Genomic DNA, 12722 nt, shown 5'->3' on the forward strand with positions numbered 1-12722 from the left:
TCAGAAAGTCAGCTAGACTTGCCCCTCCCTGCAGGAACATAGCTTTAATTTGGGTTTGCAGAAACTCTTCCAGGAATTTTTGAACACATCCATTCTCGGGATTGCCAAAACTGTAGTTATAACTTGCATTTGGGAAAGCTAAGCCAACGTTATTATCTGCATTTTATACATTAAGAGACTATCATTTGAAAAGGTTAAGTGAGTCTTTCCCATTTCCTCTTCACTTGTGAAATCTCAATGTTTATAGAAATGGAAAGTTTTCCAAACCTGACAGGTCCCAGAGATATCAAGAGGCAGGGCAGGACTCCAGCAATTTCGGTCCTCTATCTCCTTACTGGGAGCCAAGCTCTGGACCAACTTCCCTAGACAAATTGCCTTTGTTGGGTTCAGATCCCACTATTTTATCCCCATCAATAAGATCCCAATCTGGGTGAGGAACCAAAAATCTTGTGAGCAGGTCATGTTCACTGCCTTATCATCCCTTCTGATGCCCAGGCCAGCTGTTACAGACTATGACATAATCAATCACTAAAGAAAATTGCACAAGGGAAAAAAAGGAGGGTGGAGTTGGAAATCTTTCTCAGATGTTAAATATTCAGAAGAGATAAATTAACATATATTTACTTCAAGTAAAACGAAAAGCAAAGATATTCGCACTTACAGTCAAAGTTCTGGTGGCCATGAGGGGTAGATTTTACCCCTGGATTGATCAGTTCTTTCAGCAACTTGAGGGGCCAAGGTGTTTTCCAAAGTAAAGGTATGAAGCCAGGCCCACATTACCAACCTCTCTGGTTTGACAAAAAAAAAAAAAAAAAAAAAAAAAAAAAAAATTGTTTTTTTGGATAAATGTAATTGCACAGCCACTGGCTCTACCCACACTTGAAGGCATGCCTTCTCTCGCACATGGCCTGACTCACATGGAGAATCTCAGGAGGTACAAAAGCCATGTGGAGTTGCCATAGCAACTTAAGGAAGCCTGAAAATCCAACTTATCCCTACATGTCTCCATCACAAGCCCGGAGCATAATTTTAGATATTCTTTGGATTGGGGCATGACATCTCCAGAAAACTCCATCTAAATGTTACCATTTATCAGGGAACGCAATGATTACTCAAGATCACATTCCTGAAAATGACTTTGGGGAACTGGAGTGTGAAGAAAGGCCCTCAGGGAATCACAGAGGTATTAGTGCAAAGAAAGGCAGGGAAACTATGGATGGATTCTGAGGCCCTTTCTGGGGGAAACCACACAGAGCACAGAGACTTCCTAGGAAAACTTCACTGAACTCCAGGGTCAGGATTTCTAAAGGTGGAGAGGAGTCCACCCACAGTGGAGTAAATCAAAGACAAACTTTTTCACTGTGAAATTTTCACCTGGGTTATCCAATAACCAGAATAGGATTTTGGGTTCATTTGAATTTTAGGCCAACTGAGAATTTTATATTCCTCACTAGAATATAAGCTTTATGCAAGCACACACTTTGTTTTATTTATTTCCCTACCCTAATGCTGAATACTATGTACTATGTGCCTGGTTCATAGGAAGTATTTAGTAAATGTTAAAGGAAGGAAGGAAGGAAGGAAGGAAGGAAGGAAGGAAGGGAGGGAGGGAGGAAGGGAGGAAGGAAGGAAAGGAGGGAGGGAGGGAGGGAAGGAGAAAATTGTCAATTACAAATTTTTCTAAGTCTAAGAAAACTGAATCTTTGGCAGTAGAGAAACTTTAGTAACTGCAATTATGGCTATTCAGCCCTGTAACAGTAGCTTCAGAAGATATAGGGGATCAAATTAAATGTGTACTTATTGCCCTAAGGAAATAACTTGGAACAGATTTTTGTTTGTGTTTCTGTGTTAATAGAGAATGGAAGGGCAGTGAGGCAATAGCTATTGGAAGCTGGAGAAAAAGGGGACCTGAATTATGTGCGGGCAGAACAATTAGTAAAACAGTCGCTTGAGGTAACTTGAAAATTAGATGCGAGTACCCAGAAGTGCTGAGCTGCTACCAAAAAAAACCCAAAAAAACATGTGGCATCTGGAATTGTGTAGTGGGCAGAGCCCTGGCAAACCTCAAGATGGAGCTTAGTGATAGTTAGAAGGGCAGCGAGAAAATGGCTTTTGGAAGCCGGAGAAAAGAAAACCTAAGTCATGTATGAGCAGATTAATTAGCAAAACTGTCACCTACAGTAACATGGAAAACAAAAAGGATACCTAATTAACTTGTGGATCCAACTAAGGCTCCATGCAGAATGTTGAAAGTAGCACCTGGCATCTTTTAGTTGCCTACGTTATAGGAGGAGTAAGATGTACTAAAGAATAAGTTGTTCAGTTTTCATCATAATTTAGAGAAAATATAAAGGACTTTGGGGTTCAAGAGTCAAATGAATTCCCAGCCCCAGTGTGTTTGGAAAACTATTCTCAAAGTGAGGAAGTGCCTCAAGAAAAGTATCACATCCAAGGTACTACCAGTAAAATCGGGTCTCAAAGTAAAGATCAAATCAATAATGTTGTTAATGAAAATGCAAAGATTTAGAGCACTGCCTCATACACTCTAAGCTAGACAAAAAGGCTTCTAATAATCCTCAGAACTTATAGACTCTCAATGAGGAGGGGGGGATAAAAAGGCCTCCTAAAAATATTAAGGGCATTGTCCCATAGCAGTTTGACTTGCAGGCAAAATATGAGAGAGGGGTCCATCTTGAAGAACTTTATGGGTATGATAAAGCTAGTGTCTAATAAAGTGAACCCATAATAAGATTTATAAGCAACCTACAAAGGCTTTAAGAGAATTATACTACATTTAACATTGCCAGATTGTACTCGAAGAGACACAAACACTCCAAAATGAAATTGGAATTTCAAAATGAAAAGACGCCCCCTGAGGTCTCAACCTTCCTTAAGCAGGATGAAGACTGAAAAGTGGCTCGGCTACACTCATGGGCCATCGAGAACCACACTCAGACATCAGAACTAGGCCCTACCCAAGAGACTGGCCACATGTACCCGCCTGGATTTCCGATTTGCTCAAGACTATTGACTGTTATATTTCTCCCATCTCCCCTTTTTTTGAATGGGTGTTTTTATTGCAGTTTTTCTGTCTTTTCTTCATCATGGTGATGATGGGCAGAAGAGGGAAAGATGACTTATCTCTAGATTTTAGAGATATTTAGATTGAAAGCAGCCACACCTCAGAGTTCTTATTCTCCCTGGACCCGATCTAGATGATGAGGTTCTAGGCTTCAAACCTGAGCCATGATGCTGTAATGGAATGAGACTTTAGGAGTCCCAGAGAGAGACTGTATAGGAAGAATGTACAGGAGGGATGAAAATTATTAAGAGTCCAGAGAGTTGTCGGTGACAGACAAGTAATTTGTCAGCTGCCTGCAAATCATGCTCTTGTAGAGTCGCCTTCCAGACTGACTCTGGGTTTGACCATGGGACAAGTTTTGGTCAATGGGACATTAGCGAATGTGTTGCAAGGAAAGGCTTGATAAGCACCTATATACTGGGCTTGTACTTTTGGAATACTCTATTAATCTTTTCAATATTAACTTTAATACTTGAGTGTGTTAGAGGCTTCCAAATTCCAACAATTTGAAGGTTCTATTCAATTGTTACTATAATATAGTCTAAGATGAACTATATAAAATTTTGAATCATATGAGAAAATAAGCACTCACTCTCCATTAGAAGACAAAGATTCCTAGAACATACTGGTGCTATGATCTTAGGGAAGTTATTTTCCATCACCTTCTCCTGTTCCATTTTCTTTATAGCACCGATCACTGTATGAAAATATCTCGTTTATTTGGTCATTCCTTTGTTATCCTTGCCCCACACTGGAATGTAACCTTCAGTCTGTCTTCTTCTGTTAGACTGCCAGCATTTCAAACACTCCCTGGAACAGAGTAAGGGCTCAAAAAGTACTCTATAAAACATAATGCTAATTTAAGATACATTTTGGAGGAGGGAGAGTGGGTGAGGTATAATTACCAGTGTTCAGCATTTCTCATCCTCCTCCCCTTCCTGACACATGACAGATAATGTTTCTTAGTCCCCCTGCCATTGGACAAAGGGGCATGAAAGCAGTTCAGGCCGACAGGCTGGGAGCAGAGTGATGTGTGTCACTTTCCAGTTGAAGGATTTAAGATCTAGTGCTGGCTTCTCCCTGACCTCTTCCCCTGCCACGGAAATGGTGAAGCTTTCTGTGGAGTTGCAAGGGAAGCTTTGCTCCCACATTGAACGTGACCACCTTGGAGAACCACCTGGAACTGCAGGAGATTTTCCCTGAGCAAGAAATACACTTTATCGTGTTAAAACAGAGTCAGGAGCTGTTTGCTCCCGCAGCACAACCAGACCTACCCTGACTGAGGCAGCACTTGACCATGAGTACGTCCACTTTAAGAACTCTGGAACTAGAAAGGCTAGATGGTCATTTATAGATTCAATGACAATTTATTGGGTATCTCTTATGTACAAAGCACTGTTCTAAGTCAAGGAATATAAAACAAATGTGAATTAGATACTGGTTTCAAGGAGTTTATCATTTCATAGGAGAGATAAAGTGTGTACATAAGGAACTGTGGTACAGGGCAGAAAATTGTCATAAGACAGGTGCAGGCACAGTGCCATGGAAATCTACCTGAGATAGACGTGAAGACTCCTAGCCTAGATCCTTATGGGTATGCAACTTATGAAAGTATGAAGAATGATTTTATGGCCATATGTGTCGTAGAGCAAAAGATCAAGCCATTAGGCCTGCTGTGCTCCCACATTCTCATTTCTCTGTGCACCCCACCTTCTAGATAACCCAGTATGGGTTGAATTGTGCCCTCTTTCAAAATGTACATGTTAAAGTCCTAACCCCAGGGGCGCCTGGGTGGCTCAGTCGGTTGAGCGTCCGACTTCGGCTCAGGTCACTATCTCGCGGTCCGTGAGTTCGAGCCCCGCGTCGGGCTCTGGGCTGATGGCTCGGAGCCTGGAGCCTGCTTCCGATTCTGTGTCTCCCTCTCTCTCTGCCCCTGCCCTGTTCATGCTTTGTCTCTCTCTGTCTCAAAAATAAATAAACATTAAAAAAAAATTAAAAAAAAAAAAGTCCTAACCCCAGAACGCAATTTTGTTTAGAAATAGGGTCTGCCAGAGGTAATCAAGTTAAAATAATGTTATTAGCATGCACTCGAACCCAACATGTTGGATTCTATATGAGGGGAAACATGCAGACAGGCATGTATGCAAGAGTGCTAAGTGAACACTATGGTGGCGGTCAGAGTGACACGTCTGCCACACAAGGAAAGCCAAAGGTCACCAGAAAACCTCCAGAAGATGGGAGAAAGGCACGGGACAGATTCTTCTTCACAGCCTTCAATAGGAAGCAACCCAGCTGACAGCTTGATCTCAGACTTCCAGCTTCCAGAACTGTGAGATGATATATTTCTGCCGTTTAAGCCACTCAGTCTGCGGTGCTTTGTTACAGAAGCCTCAGAGAACCAATATAAGCCTTAAATAGATGCACGAGACAGGGAAAGGAATAAAAGCCTGAGACTATTCAGCCAAGTCCATGTCCCAGAGGCCCATTATCTGTTTCTCTTTCCTCCTCTCTACTGGCAACAAATCAGGTTGATGAGAAAAAGGTGGAAAGTAACCAAAAATTTCTGGCTATCATTGCCTGGGGTGGAAGAAAAGACAGAAATGTGTGTGTGTGTGTGTGTGTGTGTGTGTGTGTGTGTGTGTGTGTGTGTTGTCATTCTTTCCATCTTCAGTGAATGTCTTTTAAGCATAGTTTTGATTTTTTTTTTCCCCGAGCAATCAAGTTTCACAAAAAGTCTAAATTTTAAAATGCCCTAAAACCTTTTCATGTTTGTGTTTGAAATTTTCTCAAGCTATATGGGTGTGTATAGCATTAGAACGGTTTGCTTCTGATTATTCCAGTGAGTTTCTAACTCATTAACTATCTGGGCCTTCCACACAGCAATACAAAAGGGTCCCTTTGGTTTTGTTTGGTTTTTAAAATATTTATTTATTTTGAGAGAGAGAGAGAGAGAGAGAGAGAGAGAGAGAGAGAGAGAGCAAGGGAGGGGCAGAGAGAAAGAGGGAGAGAGAGAAACCCAAGAGTCGGATGCTTAACAACTGAGCCAGCCAAGTGACCCTGGAGAGGTCCTTTTGAACATGTTTCCCACTCTTGGTGTCTCAGGTTCTCTCGTATATAAAAGGCAACATCAAGTAATGACACCGGCTCTTCATCTGGTTTGTAAAAGTGCGTCTGAAAGCAATTCCAAATGAGGAGAACCAAAATATTTGGAGTAATGTCAGCAACTCTGGTAGAGTAGACTACAGTCTCCCCTGGTGACCACTTTAAAATGCAAATCTCTTTAGTTACCTAAGCTCTGGCTGGTTTTTTTTTTTTTTTTCATTCTCACTAGTTCATACTCACTGTTTGTAGGACTCTAAACATACATTTTGCCTCTCCTACAGGTATGTCAGCCATGGCCAACTTACTGACAGAGTGACAAAAGGTACCTCGCATTACTAGACGCCTCACAAAATACACAAATGACAGAATCCTTGCCCTCTAGGGAGGATAAAAAGACTAGTGGAAGAAATGGTATTTCCACCAATGCACATATTAATATCTGACTTGATTAAAAAATGTTCATCTAAAGAAAAATAATTTCCCTTGAAGTCAAGAAGTTTGACGATAGATCTAACAGTAAAAGGAGAAGGAAAAAGGTCGTGGGACTAATAATAATAATTGGCACTTATGTTGGCACTCTTTCTACCTTCAAAGCAGTTTTTGAAATATTAACTTGTTAATTTTCCCAACGTTCTTGTCAAGCTTATAGAGCTTTACACTGTTCTGATGTTCCCTCCAGTATAATCCCATATAATATGTGAACGCTCAATTGATTTCTGCACACAAACACTACTGGAGGTCTGATCAGCCCGCATGGCATCTGATACCCAGTCAGCTCCCAAACTTTGCTGCAAAGAAAAGATGGAACTTCCTGCCTTGTTAGTCCAAAGACCCACTCCAGAGTGAAGGGTCTGCCTAGAAAAAGGATTATCACTTTAAACACCTATTCGGATTTCATCAAGAGGGCTCTTTCTATTTCTTGCCATTTAAATCGTGAGTCCCTCAAGCAAACGGACTGTGTATTTTTCATGTCCGTTCCCAGGATCACCTGGGCCATGTGCTGGCTCAGAGTGATACTTAATAAACGTGCACTGAACAATAAAAATGAAGTCTTTATTGAGAACCTATTGTTGAACTGTGAAGAATAAATAGCATGTGGTATCTTTCCTGCCCTCTGGAAACTCAGCACAGAAAAGGAAGCAGGACTCAGGCGTGGGAAACAACTAGATGCAGAATACAACTAAAAGCCATGATGTGTGGCACCAGAAATGAATGCTGGGGGTGGGGGTTGAATTATATACATTTGTCTTCCCAACCCATTAACTTCACCTCCTTCCTTTGCGTTTATGCAAGTGTGTCTAACCAACTTTTGACCTGCACTAAATTGTTACAATAGTAAAATATTAACATCTCCTAGACTGCTTAATACAGAGACCTCCCTCATTTGTAAATGACATACATACAAAACCAATTCTTTCTGTGTAAAACAACAACAAAAACACAGAAATAAACACACACACAGAAACACACACACACACACACACACACGCACGCACAACTTTAATTCTCACCCTTAGTCTAAATTAAAGCTCCAGGATGTTTTGAAGAAAAAGTAAAAGAGCTCCAAGCTCTAACTGAAATTTTGTAAGACTTCTCTGGGTTTGAGGAAAGTTGATTTCTGAAAGAGAGTTTTATTGAATTCTTCTTAAGGTGGAAATTTGTGATTCCTTCTCTTTGCGCGGGAGTTGTGTAGCAATAGTCGAAACCCATACCCCCAGTACACATTTCAATCCGCTGTGCTTTTTCCCGGGGTATTCTGAATCTTGTCAAGATATTCTAGAGGTGCCATAAACAGTCATGTCCAAAACAGAATTTATTCTCTTCCCCTAAGCCCAAGCCTGTTCTTCTTTCCAGTTATGAAGGCCACCAAGACTGGGCACACCCGCGAGCCTTCCCTGTCACGAACTGCATCTCATCAGCCACAGAGTCCTACCTATTCAGCCCCCTCCGTACCAGTCCAATCTTCCTCCCTGCCATCCACACTGTCTCAAGCTCTGTCTCAGGATCAAGGGCAGAGCGTCGGTCTGTCCATTTCATCTTCCTTTCCCCCACCCCGCCTAATATAGCCTCCAGACTCTCCTCTCTTCAAGTCCACCTTTACTTCACTACCTGTACACCTGCAGATTTATTGTCTCTAAGCTCCAAATACACCCTTCCCTGCCCTTCTTGGAGATACTGGAGCTGAACCCAAGTAAAGGTTTCTCTTTTGCGAGGAGGCACGGTGTCAGCCTTGTCAGTAGAGGGCGCTGGAGGGAGACTGCAAGACAAGAGTCTTGCCTTCCTGGTTCCAGAGTTTTTCTTCCTACCAAGCATTGCACGTAGCTTCCTTCCCTACGGGCTACTCCTTAGCCAGTGATGCGCTGGAGGTCTGCAAAGCAAACCCTCCCACGAGTTCCGTCCCCACTCCCGCAGGTGGCTTCTGCTCGCCAGCCCAGCCTGCATCACCTCCGTGAACTTCTCTGCCTTTCCCTGGTCCACACTAGATGAATCCCAGCCTTGGCAGTGGGGAAGGATGCCTCCTTCAAGTCTGTTCCTAGCATGCATGCTCCCTTGGCCCTGTAAGAAATGACTGCTCCCTACATCTTATTCCTGTACTCTTGATAGCTCTCTTTACACGTCTTAGGAGGTAATACCCTTTAACTAGCTAATAATTTGTATGCGGTATTAAATTTTCCCTGTTCAAATTGCTATGAGCCTTTGGTCTCCTGGCCGAATCCTAACTGGCTCACTACTTCTGTTCTAAATATAAATCAAATCATATCAACCCCTGCTACAAATCTGCATGGACTCCTCATCGTGTATAACAGGAAATCTAGATTATCCTTGGGTCCAAAACAAAAGTCTAATTGGGAACTATAATCACACAGTTTGACCGTCTCCACAGATCACATGAACCCAGTCAAGATTCCACGGCTGCTTGCTTTTGTGTTTGGTGGGCATGGCATTGGACCACATGATACCAGGGAGGACGCAGACGTACCCTCCTTCCCGTGTTTGTCACAGCTCACCTCCCACGGGAGCTGCTGGAACGGACGAAAGCAACCCAGCCACAGCGGTCCTCCGTTTCCCCCATCACTCCGCCTCCATCCCCAACAGCCTTCAGCACGCTCTCTGAAACGACAGATAGCAGTCCACTGAAAGAATTCAAGGCATGTTGCAGACAAACTTTTCTCCTTGTTTAAGTCTTCTCAGAAATGGCTGGTTCTGTTTCACTTCAAAAGGCCTCCGGCCGCCTGGCAAAAAAAAAAACAAAACAAAACAAAAAAAAAACCCATAGTCCTGGGCTGCCGTATCTCTCCCCCTCTCCCACAGACATCACCAGGAGCCCAATTCATCACATCCTTAACAGCACCCTTCAGATTCATCTGTCAGGGCAGAGGACCCAGATTAAAAATGAAACGACCATTTCCCTTGCTTGACCAGGGGAGACCCAGTCCGCCAAATTTCCATCCCTATCACTGGGGAACAGGACTTTAGGAAATAAATAATAAATGCTTTCGGACCTCAGGCCACGTAGCCTAGAATACTTAGGGGCTTCTTATCTTCGTGCAACAATTATTCCAGTTAATAGGTTAAGGGATATATATATGAGATTACCGGTAATCCTTTCACACTGTTGTTCAGCACTTACTTGAGATGCAGGGCACACATATTTAAGAATTAGCACCCCTCTCTCCTCGCTCGTACCCTTAGAGTGATACCACTTCCTGCTCTCTTCCCTTGCAGAATAGACACAAAGAATAGTTACAGTAGGGAGGTTATTACAATCAGGCTCTTTTATATCTTTTAGGCAATTACAGGCAAAGACAAGAGTGCCTGATGCACAGCATTTTCAGAATTTGTAATTTTGGCATCTCATCTTGCCAAGCCGTGATAACATCCAGATGTTGCCCTATTGAAAGGTGTTAAATAGAATAAACCTCGAGCCAAGAGTACTTCCAAGTTTTATTTTGGGGGCTTCCAAAATGTAAAGTATATCATTTTTTTTTTCTTTAAAATATCAGAACTTCCATAGTTTAGGAAATAACGTTCTGGCCTGCGTGATGTCTTAGTGTCTGATGATAATAATGGCAGCAGTCATGTTTTATTGCTTTAACACGCATTTATATAGTGCTTACTATGTGCTTTTCAAATATCTACTTATTTAATTCCCTCCATACCCTATGCTGATACAACCACCTTCACCACAGATTTCCCCAGATTAATGGTCTAATTCCAGTTGGATGCTTATAAAATGCCGCTTCTTCCAGGGCTGTTTGCATGTAATGGGAAAGGAATGGCCACTCACTGAAGGCTTGCCAGGGGCTTAGAAAAGGCAGTCTTCATAATTCCCCGAAGAAAAGGTATATGCTCATTCACAGAGTTTGCCTGAGAATTCGGGAGGAAAAAAAAATTAAATCCTCAAGTCAACCCTTACGAATCACATCCTGGATACAAGTTACCTGGAGGCATTTGGAGGTGGCAGTTTTTTTCTAGAATGGGCTACCCAGGCTGTAAAAGGGCTGCCCACTGTGCTCGCTCAGCGAGTCCTTACTGAGCACCTGGTTGGTATGTGGGAGCCTCTGTACTCAGTGCCCCTGTGGCCTCGCACACCTGGGTCAGGCTGCGTGCCAGGTGCTGGCAGAAAGGATGGCACAGTGTGCTAGGGGAACGCGTAGGAAGGACACATAGCCCAGCCTTCAGATAGCCAAGGATGGCCTCCCTAAGTCTAAGCAATGACCTGAAAAATGAAAAATAAAGCATTGCGTTGCCAACCCCACAGAGCCTTTTGTTTTTGCTGCCTCTGACCTTGAGATTGTCCTCTTGAGTTAAACGCCTGGGGGTGGAGGGTTTAACTTTGAAAGTCCAGTGTCAGAGGCATCTCCTTAGATTTGTCCCGTTCTGGAATGTTTCTTTAAATAAGGCTGGCATTCTCACTAGTTCCTTATCCCAGGAAGGTTCTTTACGACGTTCCCCAGCTCCTTTCAAGAGCCAACATGTGAACTTTCTGGCTCTTCAACAGGCAGATGCAGATGGCACCCACAAACCTCTTTCCCTCACGTACCTGGAGCCTGCAGAAGAGACAGAAAGATGCGGACCTTAGATTCATCTACCATCTTCCCTCCATAACTCGGGCAACTGGAACCAGTATGAAAAGCAGCTTATCCTGGGGCAGTTGCCGCTTTCTCCATGGATACAGCACGAAGCCAAGAGGTGTAGGCTATTGTATCCCAAGGACTGGCGATGAGGGTAGGGGGAGATGACCCTGGGTCATGATCAAGAATTAAAATTTAGGGGTTGTTCATGGCACTAGTACCCTAAGAATTTTCAAGTCATTCAAAAAGCCAATATTCCAAAATCCAGCTACCATGTCTAAGCCAGGCAGGAAGAGAAGAGTGAGACTAAGTGCCTAAGAGAGGAGAACCACCAGAGATTTATGTGTAGGGAGCTTCAGAGCAGGAGGAAGAGAGGAGAGCCCTGAAGAAACTCCACAGAGCCAAGGAACAAGCAGCTACAGAGGACCAATATAGGATCTCTGCAACTAGGACAGGGCCGTGCTCTGAAGTTTTAGGGGAGGCCAGAAGGCTGCCAACACACTCACTTCACAGCTGGCAGGAGAAGGAAAAAAACACACAGGAAAACCTCGAATTGCGAGTAATTTTTCCTGCGGGTGTCCTGCAAGATGGGCAAACATTTCTAATAATTTTTTTTTTCATGTTTTCTTTATTTTTGACAGAGACAGAGCCCAAGTCGGGGAGGGGCAGAGAGAGAGGGAGACACAGAATCCCAAAGTAGGCCCCAGGCTCTGAGCTGTCAGCGCAAAGCCCAACGCGGGGCTCGAACACACAAGCTGCAAGATCATGACCTAAGCCGAAGTCAGTCAACAGACGGAGTCAACCAGGCGCCCCACGTCTCTAATAAATTTTAAAATGATAAATGAGTGATGTCTTGCAATACGAGTAGTACATGATGCTAAACATCATGTGATCACGACTGAGCCAATGGTTTCTCCCTCTCTCTCTCTCTCTCTCACTGTGGGATTGTGGGTGATTGTCAACGCAATGTCACATTTCCGTGAAATCCTCAAAAGGAAGCAAAAACAAGTGTCATTGGATAGGTTCCTTGTTAAAGTTGCAAGAAAAGAAAGATTCCATTGAGTCAAGAGATAGCAGTTATTCCATTAGTGAAAGTCGTCCTACACAATAACCCTCCTCTTTCTTGTCTCCCTCGCACCAGCCACAAAGGTTTTCAAAGATAAGTTCAGGTGAATTTGTTTATTTTTCTTTCTATCTTGTATTTTCTTTATTATTTTGTACTATATGACAGAACTGTAATCATTTTTATATGACTATTTTTGGGTTGTGGAACAAATCATCTGCGTTCCCGTTATTTCCTATCGGAAAGTTCGCTTTGAGATACAAGTGCTTTGGATTACAAGCGTGTTTCCGGAATGAATGATTCTTGCAAACCAAGGTTTTACTGTACTCAGTTGCTCAGTATTAGCCTCTGCAGAGACGCTTCAGAGCAGAAGCCCCTGGCCAGGAACACGCTGCCATGT

Source organism: Panthera onca, chromosome A1, assembly GCF_046562875.1.
Source record: "Panthera onca isolate mPanOnc1 chromosome A1, mPanOnc1 haplotype 2, whole genome shotgun sequence".
In the NCBI taxonomy this organism is placed as follows: Eukaryota; Metazoa; Chordata; class Mammalia; order Carnivora; family Felidae; genus Panthera; species Panthera onca.